We start from the raw sequence: 14647 nt of genomic DNA, 5'->3' as shown, positions 1-14647 counted from the left end.
CCGCTTCCCAGGGCTCACCCCACTCCAGGTCCTGAGAACATTTTAAAATACTTTCAACTCGGCCGGACGCGGTGGCTCAAGCCTGTAATCCCAGCACTTTGGGAGGCCGAGGCGGGTGGATCACGAGGTCAAGAGATCGAGACCATCCCGGTCAACATGGTGAAACCCCGTCTCTACTAAAGATATAAAAAATTAGCTGGGCATAGTGGTGAGTGCCTGTAATCCCAGCTACTCAGGAGGCTGAGGCCGGAGAATTGCCTGAACCCAGGACGCGGAGGTTGCGGTGAGCCGAGATCGCGCCATTGCACTCCATCCTGGGTAACAAGAGCGAAACTCCGTCTCAAAAAAAAAAAAAAAGAAAGAAAGATAAAATACTTTCAACTGTGCAAACAAACTAGAGGCACCTGAGAATCCCAATAGGCCATGCCTGTGGAAGCCACATTCCCTGGGCTTTCACATTTCCTTGGACTGTTGTTTAACGTCAGCCTGAGCATCTGCCCTCCACACCTCCTGCTGTATGGGATCATCCTTCTCATTAATACTGAAGTTAGAATGGCTTTGGTCCCATTTCATAAAGGGTGGGAGGTATCTCTAAGGAGTCTGAAGGGCTCCTTTTCTTTGATTTCTAACTTTAATGGAATTCCCTTTGTCACCTAAAAATGGTCCCTTTTCTTGGCTGGGTGCGGTGGCTCATGCCTGCAATCTCAGCACTTTGGGAGGCTGAGGTGGGTGGATCACCTGAGGTTAGGAGTTCAAGACCAGCCTGGCTAACATGGTGAAACCCATCTCTACTAAAAATACAAAATTAGCCAGGTGTGGTGGCACATGCCTGTAATCCCAGCTACTCAGGGGCTGGGGCAGGAGAATCACTTGAACCTGGGAGGCAGAGGTTGCAGTGAGCTGGGATCGTGCCATGGCACTCCAGGCTGGGCAATAGAGTGAGACTCTATCTCAAAAAAAAAAAAAAAGTCCCTTCTCAAGCCAGGTGCACTGGCACATGCCTGTAGATACTCAGGAGGCTGAGGCAGGAGGATGGCTTAAGCCCAGAAGTTTGAGTCCAGCCTGGGCTATCCAGCAAGACACTGTTTCTAAAAAAAAAATTTTTAAATGGTCCTTCTCTCCACTGGCATCAGCGCAGACATGGAACCTAGGGCTTTTCCTTCACTTTTTTTCAAAATCAGTAGGTGCTCTGATGTTCACCCTGATTTGGGGACAACAGAGGCTGTTATAGCCAGACATAAGACACACTGTCCCAGTCCTTTCATCATATCTGCCACAGGGAACATTTCCCTCGTGAGGCTGTTCCTCAGTGCCCTCAGGTGGCTGGTCATTCTCAATCTCCCCAGTCATCTGCCCTACTTCCTGGGCCCCCTCAATTTCTTCATCCTTTGCTTACCCCTGTCCCCTCCCCAGAGACATAAAATTCTCATAATATTTTGCAGAGTACTTAGATCTTTTTCTTTTTCTTTTCTTTACCACAGTTATCCAAGTAGAATACTTAGATCTTTTTCTTTCTTTCTTTTTTTTAAGACAGGGTCTCACTTTGTTACCCAGGCTGGAGTAACTGCAGCCTCAATGTCCTGGGCTCAAGTGATCCTCCTGCCTCAGCCCCCCAAATAAATGGGATAACCACAGGTGTGCACCGTCACACCTAGCTAATTTCTGTAATTTTTGGTAGAGACAGGGTTTCGCCATGTTGGCCAGGCTGGTCTTGAACTCCTGAGCTCAAGTGATCTGCCCACTTTGGCCTCCCAAAGTGCTGGGATTACAGGTGTGGGCCACTGTGCCCCGCCCAGTTGAAATGTCTCTTTTTCTAATTCTGAACTATGTGGAGTGGGGATAAGGAGGAACAGGAATTCACCTTTCTTTTCATGTCCAAACAGATTACCGAGCTATTTCCTGAAAAAAGACAATTTCCTAAGAGGAATTCTGCAGCCAGCTTTTTAAATAGCTTCTCATTATAATATTAACAACTACCATTTATTGACCACATTTCTAATCCTTATGACTGTGATGGGTACAGTCATCTCTACTCCATAGATAAGAAATGAGGCTCAGCCTAGACAACATAGACCTCATCTCTACAAAAAATAAACAAAAAATTAGCCAGGTGTGGTGGCATGCAACTGTAATCCCAGCTACTTGGAAGGCTGAGGTGGGAGGATTGCTTGAGCCCAGGAGGTTAAAGCTGCAGTCAGCTGTGATCATGCCACTGCACTCCAGCCTGGGTGAAAGAGTGAGATCCTACCTCAAAAATTAAGTAATAAGTGATTATGAGCTGGCTGGGCGCGGTGGCTCAAGCCTGTAATTCCAGCACTTTGGGAGGCTGAGATGGGTGGATCACAAGGTCAAGAGATCAAGACCATCCTGGTCAACATGGTGAAACCCTGTCTCTACTAAAAATACAAAAAGTTAGCTGGGCATGGTGGCGCGTGCCTATAATCCCAGCTACTCAGGAGGCTGAGGCAAGAGAATTGCCTGAACCCAGGAGGTGGAGGTTGCAGTGAGCTGAGATTGCGCCATTGCACTCCAGCCTGGGTAACGAGAGTGAAACTCCATCTCAAAAAAAAAAGAGTGATTATGAGAAAACAGCAGGTTTTAAAAGAACAAAATTGCCTAGGTGGTAAGACCTGAACAATGTTTAAGAAGAGGCATGAAAGGCCAGGCGCAGTGGTTCACATCTGGGATTACAGAATCCCAGTACTTTGGGAGGTCAGGGTGGGAGGATCACTTGAGTCCGGGAGTTCGAGACCAGCCTGGGCAACACTGCACCTGTAGTCCCAGCTACTCAGGAGCCTGGGAGGTGGAGGTTGTTGCAAACTTAGATTATGCCATTGCACTCCAGCCTGGGTGACAGAGTGAGACTCCCGTCTCAATCAATCAAACAAAAAGATGCACGGAGAAAAGACTGGAAGGAAATGCACTTGTAACAGGTTTATTGAGGTGTCTCATTCTACATAAATGTAAGCATTTTTAGTGATTTTCACTAGCCACCCTCAGTGACACCATGCTAAATTCCTTTTTCCCTCTGGTTAGCTTAATAATGGGTGCCATAGACTCAGCCACTTTCAGGAATTAGAACAGTTTCCATCTGGCATTTAAGATTAATTTAAAATGTTTACACATAAAAATATTCATTTAAAGATGTCCATCTCGGCTGGGTGTGGTGGCTCACGCCTGTAATCCCAGTACTTGGGAGGCTGAGGTAAGTGGATTACTTGAGGTAGGAGTTCCAGACCAGCCTGGCCAACACAGTGAAACCCTGTCTCTACTAAAAATAAATTAAAAAATTAGCCGGGCATGGTAGCTCGCACCTGTAATCCCAGCTACTCAGTAGGCTGAGGCAGGAGAACTGCTTAAATCTGGGAGGTGGAGGTTGCAGTTAGCCAAGATTGTACCACTGGACACCAGCCTGGGTGGCAGAGTGAGACTCTGCCTCAAAAAAAAAAAAAAAAAAAAAAAAGTCCATCTCAGGGTTCCCTTCAAAGCTCACTGCAGCCTTAATCTCCCAGGCTCAACTGAACCTCCCATTTCTACCTCCTAAGTAGCTGGAACTACAGGCAAACAACCACACCTGACTAATTTGTGTGTGTGTGTGTGTGTGTGTGTGTGTATATATATACACAAAATATATATATATATTTTTTTTTGGTAGAGATGAGGTCTATGTTGCCCAGGTTGGTCTCAAACTCCTGGGGTTCAAGCAATCCTCCCACCTCAGCTTCCCAAAGTATTGGGATCATAGGCGTGAGCCACCACGCCCGGCCTGATAGCTTATTTCCTTTCGGCAGTGAATAATATTCCATTGTTTGGATGTACCACAGTATACTCATTTATTTACCTACTGAAGGACATCTTGATTGCTTCCAAGTTTTGGCAATTATGAATAAACCTGCTGTGTGCAGGCTGTTGTGTGGACATAAGTTTTCAACTCGTTTGTGAAAATACCAAGGACTGTGATTGCTGGATCACATGGTAAGAGTATGTTCAGTTTTGTAAGAAAATGCCAAACTGTTCTCCAGAGTGGCTGTACCAGCAATTTTGCATTCCTACCAGCAATGAATGAGAGAGTTCCTGTTGCTCCACATCCTATTTGTTGTCTGGATTTTGGCCATTCTAATAAATGTGTAGTAGTATCTAATAGTCACTTAAATTTGCATTTCTCTGATGACATATGATTTGGAGCATCTTTTCATATGCTTATATGCCATCTGTATATCTTCTTTGGTGAGGTGTCTGTTAAATTGTTGGCCCATTTTCAGGCTGGGCGAGGTGGCTCACACCTGTAATCCTAGCACTTAGGGAGGCTGAGGTGGGTGAATCATCTGAGGTCGGGAGTTTGAGACCAGCCTGACAAAAATGGAGAAACTACATCTCTACTAAAAATACAAAATTAGCCAGGCATGGTAGCACATGCCTGTAATCTCAGCTACTCAAGAAGCTGAGGCAGGAGAATGGCTTGAATCTGGGAGGTGGAGGTTGCAGTGAGCTGAGATCACACCATTGCACTCCAGCCTGGACAACAAGAACAAAACTCCATCTCAAAAAAAAGAAAAAAAAGATTTTTGGTCCATTTTTAAAATGCATTGTTTTATTTTATTGTTAAGTTTTAAGAGTTCTTATGCATATATTGGATAACAGTCCTTCATCAGATGTGTCTTTTGCAAATATTTTCCTCCCCCCAGTCTATGCTCATGCTCATCTTCTCATTCTTTTGACATTGTCTTTCACAGAAATTTTTAATTTTAATGAAGTCTAGATTGTCAGTTATTTATTTATTTATTTATTTTTTTTTTTCAAGTTTCAGTTATTTATTAATCAGTGTAATCACCAATAGATTACATTAACATGATTTCATGCATTTAGAGAAGAAATATTTCCTGGTTCAGTGGAAAATTGTGCGGATGGCTTCTGGAAGACCTTCATTTTAAAGCAGCTTTACATTCCATTTAGAAATCTGGACGTTCTTTCTTCAGTTTGCTGTAATCCACATTCACTGAGTAGAACTTGTATTGATCATTGGGACCCAGTTTGTTCCAGGGCTCTGGGTTATTCTTTTTGTCCCAACAAACATCTGGATTGAACAATGCCAAACGCAAGAGATACAGGGCTCCTCCACCACCTCCAGCTCCAATAAATACAAACAGGGGGATCAAGCTCGGATGCTTCTTGGCCTGACCTAAGATGTGGCGGAGCATGTTTGTGGCGGAGACCTCAGATTGGAAAGAAGAAAATGAGCCCAGCCACCAGGCCCCGGACTAAGTAGTATCTGCACTGACACTGTGCGGACTTCCAAAGTCACCTAGTGTCAGTTATTTATTTCATAAATTTCCAGCCTTTGGGTATTGTGCTGGAAAAGTAATAACCATATCCAATGTTTTCTTCTGTTATCCTCTCAGAGTTTATATCTAGCTTGTGTTTTATATTTAGGTCTATGATGCATTTTGAGCTAGTTTTTGTGAAGAGTGTAAGGTATGTGTCTAGATTAATTTTTTGCATGTGAATGTCCAGTTGTTCCTGCACCATTTGTTGAAAAAATTATCTTTGCTCCATTGTATTCCCTTTAATTCCTTGTCAAAGATCAGTTGACTATATTTATGGGGGCCTATTTCTGGCCTCTCCATTCTGTTTTATTGATCTATTTGTCTATCCTTTCACAAATATGACACTACCTTAATTACTGTAGCTTTATAAGTCTCAAAGTCGGGTAGTGTCAGTTTTCCAACTCTATTCTTCTTCATTATTATCTTAGCTATTCTGGGACTTTCCCCCTCTCTGTATACACTTTAGAATCAATTTGTTTAGATCTACAAAATAACTTCTGGGATTTTGATTGAGATTGCTTTGATCTACAGATCAAGTTGGGAAGAACGGATATCTTGACAACATTGAGTCTTCCTACCCATGTAGGAAGAACAGTGAACAGTACTGCAATGAACATATGAATGCATGTATCTTTATAACAGAATGATTTATATCCTTTTGGGTATATACTCAGTAGTGGGATTGCTGGGTCAAATAATATTTCTGCCTCTAGGTCTTTGAGGAATTACCACACTGTTTTTCACAATGGTTGAACTAATTTACACTCCTACCAACAGTGTAAAATCTTTCCTTTTTCTCTATAACCTCACCAGCATCTGTTGTTTTTTGACTTCTTAATAACAGCCATTCTGACTGGTATGAGAGATGTGGGGAATTTATTGTTTTTACAGAGGGTGGAGGAAGACGACCCTGGCAGAAACTCCACCCAGAGCTTCACAAAATTGTTAATGGTCTTAACTCGGAGATAGAAGGGTCATGTAGCCAATGCAGGACTGTGAATTCTGGGGATGCTCCTGTCTACATTCACCACCATTTTTACCTCAATTTTCACAAGAGCCCCAAATAAAACATTGTAGGTACTCTCCTTGCAATGGTGACTATGTCTGACCCAGGTTGCTCTGTCTTAGAAAAGGAGCCCATCTCCATTCTCAAAGTAGGATCTGATCCCCACATAATGACCAACTCACTTATGGGCTCATGTGGTCATAATTCTCATGGTCTACATTGCTGCAGACCAGGAAACTGTAGCCCCCATCTCTGCTCTCCTGATTTTAGCTGGCAGTGGGCCACCTTTCTTACCCTTTACACAGAAAGCTGCACTTCCCAGAACTGTTTTCAACAAGCTGCACTATTCTTCCTCAAACCTGCCTGGGCTGGTCAGGGCACTCTACCAACAATGCTGTTTTCCCTTCATAAACTTGGCTCTGGCTACAGTCCTATCGAGAGAGACCAGCAGGGGGAGCCAGAAAAATTTAGATTTTTTTTTTTTTTTAGCTAGACAAAAGAAGTCAAGGATAAAAGCTGTTTCTCAAGGCCCAGGTAATTTTCTCATTTAAGCCATGGAGAACCAGCTGGGTGTGATGGCTCATGCTTGTAATCTTAGCACTTTGGGAGGCAAAGGTGGGAAGATCACTTGAGGCCAAGAGTTCAAGATCAGCCCGGGCAACACAGCAAAACCCTGTCTCTACAAAAAATACAAAAATTAGTCAAGCATGGTGGTGTATACCTGTAGTCCCAGGTACCTGCGAGGCTGAGGCACAAGAACCACTTGAACCCTGGAGGCGGAGGTTGCAGTGAGCCAACGTCACACCACTGCACTCCAGCCTGGGCAACAGAGCAAGACCCTGTAACAAAAAAACAAAAAACAAAAACAAACAAAAAATATATATATTTATATATATGTGTATATATGTATATATATATATATAGAGAGAGAGAGAGAGAGAGAGAAAACCAAGTGTATTGCTAAAGTAAGTTCTGATTGTGAGGTTCAGATGAGTGGAAAGCCAAATGGAGTTCACCCATTCAGTCATCAACAACTATTTATTAAGTACCTACTACGCTTCAGGCTAGACACCATACATAGAATAATTAAGAATGCAAGTCCCTGACCTCATACATTATAGAGATGAACTCAGGGAACTGCTGAGTAGAGGTCCAAGTCACTTTGCCTTGGGTAAAAGTGAAAATGTGTGGTAGGTTCATGGGACTCTGAAGTGGGAGAGACAAAACAAGAGAGTTTGAGGCAGGAAAATGCTGTGATTCTATCAATACAATACAAAACAGAACACAAGATTGTACGCAATAAGACAGCTACAAGAAATCAAAATGAGAACACACACCTTAGTATCTAAGGGAAACAACATCAAGAACAAGTAGAAGAAAATGAAAACTATACTGACTTTGTTTCAAACTAATCTTCTAGTGGTGAGAGGGAGTGAGTAGGGGTGAGGATGAAACAAGACTGGGTACCGTGTTGATGATTCCATAAACTGGGGGAAAGTACTTGCTGATTCACTATATTACTTTTTTTTTTTTTTTTTGAGATGGAGTCTCTCTCTGTCATCAGGCTGGAGTGCAGTGGCGCTATCTCAGCTCACTGCAACCTTTGTCTCCCAGGTTCAAGCAATTTCCTTGCCTTCTGCATTCAAGTGATTCTCCTGCATTCAGCCTCCAGAGTAGCTGGACTACAGGCTCGAGTTACTGCGCCCGTATAATTTTTTTTTTTTGTATTTTAGTTGAGATGGAGGTTTCACCATGTTGGCCAGAATGGTCTCGATCTCCTGACCTTGTGATCTACCCACCTTGGCCTCCCAAAGTGCTGAAATTACAGGCATGAGCCACTGTGGCCGGCCTATTATATTACTTTCTTTATTTTTGTGCATGTTTTTAAATTCCTATAGGGAAAGCTAATATGTATCTCTTTTTCAACAACTTAGTGAATTACCACTGTAGCCAAGTTTCACAGAGAACACCCCATTTGTTATGGTAGAAAACTGAGCAAACCTGCCCATGCAAAATTCCTAAAGAGTTCAGAAAACACTGAAGCTGTGGATGGTTTCTCTCCTGTACCCTTCTCTCAGATCTGTTGCTAGAGCCTATGGTCCCGATCCTTTAGTTAGTGGTAGAATGGCTGTAAGTTATTTCACATGGGCTTTTTATGCATGTTATTCATGAGGGCAGGGACTGTGCATATTTTATATTTGAATGCCTGAAATGTAGCCAGGATTCAATAAAAGTTTGTTGAATGCACATCAAATATGTTATAATTATTTTAAAAATCTGTATACAAAATATGAATTGAGTTATGACTGAAGGTTCTTTAAAATATATATTCACTGCATTCTACAAAACCTGTTAGGATGGCTATTATCAAAACATAAGAGTTGGTGAGGATGTGGTGAAATTGGAAACTTTATGCACTGTTGGTGGCAATGTAAAATAGTACAGCCACTGGAAAATGGTATGGTGGTTCCTAAAAAAATTAAAATTACCATATGATCCAGCTATTCTACTTCTGGTATAGGCCCAAAGGTACTGAAAACAGGGTCTCAAAGTGGTATTTGTACACCCACATTCACAGCAACATTATTCACAACAGCCAAAAGGTGGAAACAACCCAAGTGTCCATCAATAGGTGAATGGATAAACAAAAGGTGGCTAAAATATTATTTAGCTTTAAAAGGAAGGAAAGGCTGAATGCAGTGGCTCAAGCCTGTGATTCCAGCCCTTTGGGATGCAGAGGTGGCCAGATTGCTTGAGCTCAGGCATTCGAGACCAGCCTGGGCAACATGGCAAGACCCCATCTCTACTAAAAATACAAAAAAAATAGCTGGATGTGGTGGTGTGCACCTGTGGTTCCAGCTACTCAGGAGGCTGAAGCAGGAGGATTGTTGACAAGGGGGCTGCAATGAGCTGAGATTGTGCCACTGCACTACAGCCCAGGTGACAGACACCGTGTCTCAAATAAAAAAATGAATACAAATAAAAAGGAAGGAAATTCTGACATGTGCTACAACATGAATAAACCTTGAGGACATAAGTAAAATTAGCCAGTCACAAAATCCCACTGTATAATCCCACTTATATGCCATACCTTGAGTAGTCGAATTCATACTATAGAGTCAGAAAGTAGAATGAATGGTAGTTGCCAGGGGCTAGGGGAAGAGGGAATGGCAAGTTGGAAACTGGGATCTTAAATGTTGGCTAATGGCTAGGTACGGTTGCTTATGCCTATAATCCCAGCACTTTGGGAGGCCAAGGCCAGTGGATTGCTTGAGCCTAGAGTTCAAGACTAGCCTGGGCAACACAGCAAAACTCTGTCTCTACAAAAAATACAAAAAATTAGCTGGGCATCATGGCACTCACCTATAGTCCCAGCTACTGGGGAAGATAAGGTGGGAAGATCGCTTGAACATGGGAGGTTGAGGCTGCGGTGAGCCGAGATCGCGCCATTGCACTCCAGCCTGGGTAACAAGAGCATAACTCTGTCTCAAAACAAAATAAAACAAAAAAAACGAGATGGAGTCTTGCTCTGTCACCCAGGCTAGAGTATAGTGGTATAATCTTCTCAGCTCACTGCAACCTCCGCCTCCAGAGTTCAAGCGATTCTCCTGCCTCAGTCTCTCAAGTAGCTGGGATTACAGGCACACACCACTGTGCCCGGCTAATTTTGGTATTTTTAGTAGAGATGGGGTTTCGCCATCTTGGCCAGGCTGGTCTTGAACTCCTGACCTCATGATCCATCCGCCTCAACCTCCCAAAGTGCTGGGATTACAGGTGTGAGCCACTGTGACCGGTCACAGCTCTTCCTTTCTAAAGATGAGGGGTACATATGGAGACAGCACTTATAAATGCTTCTTCTGGCAGCATGAAAGAGAAGTAAAAGACAGATTCTTTCCCATGTGTCTTCTCATCAATATGGTATCTCAGGGATTGCAATTTACAACAAAGCATATCAGAAAGCATAAGGCAAGTGCCACTCTTGACCTCTGGAGAGCTCTAGTTCAAGGAAGAGGTTTTCTTAGCAGGCTTTCTGCCTCAGAAATTCAGTCCACAACTGGCAGGAAGTATGAGCACTGAGCTGAAGCATATGGGTGTAGCCTGAGTTTTTGTGAGGATGAAGTAAAAACAGCAGCCAGTATTCTTTGATATTAAGGGAGTGGGCCTCAGTAGCTAACGAGTCTGGGTCCAGAAGGAGCAGTGCAAACAAGGCATTCTAAAATAGTAAAAAACAACTCAGAAAACAGGGTAAAATAAGAGCCTAGAAAATCTAACCACAGCACAGTAAGGCAATAAAAAAAACACTACTTAATTACCTTAAATGACAGGTGTGCTGATTATGCAAATGATCCACACAGAAGTACTCGCATCAAAAAAGGGAGAATATGAAATAATGATCATGATATACTAAAAGGTACTAAAAATCACAAGCACATCCGGAGTAACAAAAGTAGAACATTCAATAAGCTAAATAATCAAAACAATATATGATACTGGTTTAGGGTAGACATATATATGTATGAAACAGAATTGAGAGTCCAGAAACAAATTCACACATCTGTGATCAATTGATTTTCCACAAGGATATTAAGACTACTCAATGGAGAAAGTCTATTAACCTATCAACAAACAGTGCTGGATATTCGCATGCAAAATAAGACATCAGAAACATAAAAGACTAAAGGAAAAAACAGATACACTTGTGTTCATCAAAATTTAAAACTGTGCATCAAAGGATTATTAAGAAAGTGAGAAGATAACCCACAGATTGGGAGAAAATATTTCCAAGTCATATATCTGATAAAGGTCTAGTATTCAGAGTGTATCAAAAAAACTCTTGGCTGGGCAACATGGCTTATGCCTATAATCCCAGCACTTTGGGAGGCCGAGGTGGGCAGATCATCTGATGTCGGGAGTTTGAGACCAGACTGACCAACATGGAGAAACCCCCATCTCTAATAAAAATACAAAAAAATTAGCTGGGCATGGTGGAGCATGCCTGCAATCCCAGCTACTCAGGAGGCTGAGGCAGGAAAATTGCTTTAACCCGGGAGGCGGAGGTTGCAGTGAGCTGAGAGGTTGCCATTTGCACCCCAGCCTGGGCAACAAGAGCAAAATTGTCTCAAAAACAAACAAACAAACAAACACTCCTGGCTGGACTTGGTGGCTTATGCCTGTAATCCCATCACTTTGGGAGGCTGAGGTAGGATTACCTGAGCTCAGGAGTTCCAGACAAGCCTGGGCAGCATGGTGAAACCCTGTCTCTACTAAAAATACAAAAAATTAGCTGGGTACTGTAGCATATGCCGGTAGTCCCAGCTACTTGGGAGGCTGAAATAGGAGAATCACTTCAGTTTGGGAGGTGGAGGTTGCAGTGAACTGAGATTGTGCCATTGCCCAGCCTGGGCAACAGAGCGAGACCTTGTCAAACAAAAACAAAAACAAAAACAAAAAACAACTCTTACAACTCAACAACAAAAGACAACTCAATTTTTAAAATGGAGGAAACAACTTCAATAAACATTTCTCCAAAGAATATAAATGAACAGCCAACAAGCCCATTAGTCATTAGGAAAATGCAAATCAAACCCACAATGAGATCCTACTTCACACTCACAAAGATGGTAATAATAAAAAAAGGAAAAAAAGTCAATAACATCCTGTTGGCAAGGAGGTGGAAAATTAGAATCCTCATATATTGCTGGTGGGGATGTAAATGGGTACAGCCACTAGTACCTGCCTACAGAAGCCATACCACCCCGAACATTCCAATCTTGCCTAAATTTGATATGGAAAATAGTTAGATCAGGAGGCATGGTGGCTCACGCCTGTAATCCCCGCACTTTGGGGAGCTGAGCGGGGTGGATCATCTGAAGTTGAGAGATTGAAACCAGCCTGGCCAACATGGCAAACCCTGTCTCAACTAAAAATACAAAAATTAGCTGGATGTGATGGCACAAGCCTGTAATCACAGCTGCTTGGGAGGCTGAGGCAGGAGAGTCACTTGAACTCAGGAAGCGGAGGTTGCAGTGAATCAAGATTACATCACTGCACTCCAGCCTGGGTGACAAAGTGAGACTCCATCTCAAAAAAAAAAAAAAAAAAAAAAGGCAATCCCACCACTTTGGGAGGCTGAGGCAGGAAGATCATAAGGTCAAGAGATTGAGACGTCACTGTGCTCTAGCCTAGCAACAGAGCGAGACTCCATCTCTCAAGAAAAAAGAAAAGAAAACAATTTGATGGTTCCTTGAAAAGTTAAACATAGAATAACCAGCAATGCCACTCTTAGGTATAGACTCAAAAGAAATGAAAATAGGTATCAGACAAAAACCTGTATATGAATGTTCATAGTAGAATTATTCATAATAGCCAAAAGGTGGAAACAATTCAAATGTTCAACTGATGACTGGATGAACCAAATACAGTACATTCATAGGCAGGAATATTATTCAGCCATAAAAAGAAATGAAATGCCGATACATGCTACAACTTAGATGAATCTTGAAAACATCATGCCTAGTAGAAGTCAGACACAAAAGGTTGCATATAGCATGATTCCATTTACACAAAATGTCCAGAATAGGCAAATCCATATAAATAGAAAGAGATTGGTATTTACTTGCAACACTTGGGACAATAAAAAACAAAATAATAAATAAAATTTTAGAAAAAGAAAGAGATCAGAAGATACCAGAGGATGGGGAGAAAGAAAAATGAAGAGTGGCTGTCAACAGGTACTAGGTTTCTCCCATCCACATACTAACCAGGCCCAACCCTGCTTAGCTTCTGAGATCAGACAAGACTGGACATGTTCAGGGTGGTATGGCTGTAGACAGGTACTAGGGTTTCTTTTTGGGGTGATGAAATGTTCTGGAATTAGATAGTGGTGATGGTTACACAACCTTGTGAATACACAGATATGAGCTGCATAATGATGTTTCATTCAACAACAGACTGAATAGATGACAGTGGTCCTGTCACACAGTGGTCCTCAACCTTTTTGGTAGCAGGAACTGGTTTCATGAAAGAAACTTTTCCATGGACAGGAGCCAGGGGATGGTTTCAGATGAAACTGTTCTACCTCAGATCATCAGGCATTACATTCTTGGAAGGAGTGTGAAACCTAAATCCCTAGCATGTGCAGTTCACAATACACTTCATGGTCCTAATAGAATCCTCTGCCACCACTGATCTGACAAGAGGCGGAGCTCAGATGGTAATGCTTGCTCACCTCCTGCTGTGCTACTAAGTTCCTAAGAGGTCATGGCCTGGGGGTTTGGGGACCCCTGCTATAGATTATAAATAACACAGTTTTACTGTACCTTTTCTATGTTTAGTATGTTTAGACACACTAATACTTATCATTGTGTTATAGCTGCCTACAGTATTCACGACAGTTAGATGCTGTACAGGTTTGTAGCTTGGGAGCAATAGGCTACACCACATAGCCTAGGTATGTAGAAGGCTGTCCCAACTAGGTTTGTGTAACTATACTCTATGATGTCTGCATGATGAATTTCTCAGAACCTATTCTTGTTGTTAAGTGATGCACAGGTACTAACAACTGCTGAACAGTATGTTATAAAATGATGAATTTCATGGTATGTGAATTATATATTAATAGAGCATTTATAAAGTTTTTGTTGCTTAATTTATTTACATTCAGTAAATTTTCTTTTAAAATATGTCCATGTTGGCTGGGCACATTGGCTCATGCCTGTAATCCCAGGACTTTGGGAGGCTGAGGCAGGAGGATCACTTGAGGTCAGGAGTTTGAGACCACCCTGGCCAACATGGCGAAACCCTGTCTCTACAAACAAAACAAAAACCAAAAAAATAACAACAAAAATATGTCTACGTCTAAATGTCTTAGTGGTGCTGGAACATAAATGACATCTGAAATCTTGAATGCCTCTCTCTTTGCAAACTCATTTGTTACTACTCAGTTACCTTCTCACCTCCGATACCCAAACTGCATACCAAACCTCTAGCCATTACCAGAACACATACTGCCGAGCTCTTCCATACTTTAGTGCCTGCACACATGCTGTTCCTTCTGCCCAGAAACTTTTGTACCTTCTGTCCATCTTATCCAAAGCCTGTTTTTCAATGCCTAACACAAATGTCACTGGTACCCTGAAGCTTCTTCAACCCCTCCTTGCCCCATTTCAGAAAATGTAACTTTGTGTATTCTTCTCTCTATATATTCCTCTATAGTGGTATTTCTTACATTATACCATAATGACCTGGTCCATGTTTGTCCTCATCTTCCCTCTTCATCCCAGACTGGGAACCCAAGGAGGTACAACTTTCTTAGTCA

At 42.3% G+C, this 14647-nt stretch overlaps 1 pseudogene; it reads right to left on the bottom strand.

The window, feature by feature from the left end:
• LOC100397939 (cytochrome c oxidase associated subunit FA4 pseudogene) lies at positions 4950-5198 on the bottom strand (annotated as a pseudogene).

Source organism: Callithrix jacchus, chromosome 1 (genome assembly GCF_049354715.1).
Source record: "Callithrix jacchus isolate 240 chromosome 1, calJac240_pri, whole genome shotgun sequence".
NCBI classification, from domain to species: Eukaryota; Metazoa; Chordata; class Mammalia; order Primates; family Cebidae; genus Callithrix; species Callithrix jacchus.
The sequence above is the reverse complement of the archived record's forward strand: the minus strand, read 5'-3'. Positions and strand labels throughout refer to the sequence as shown.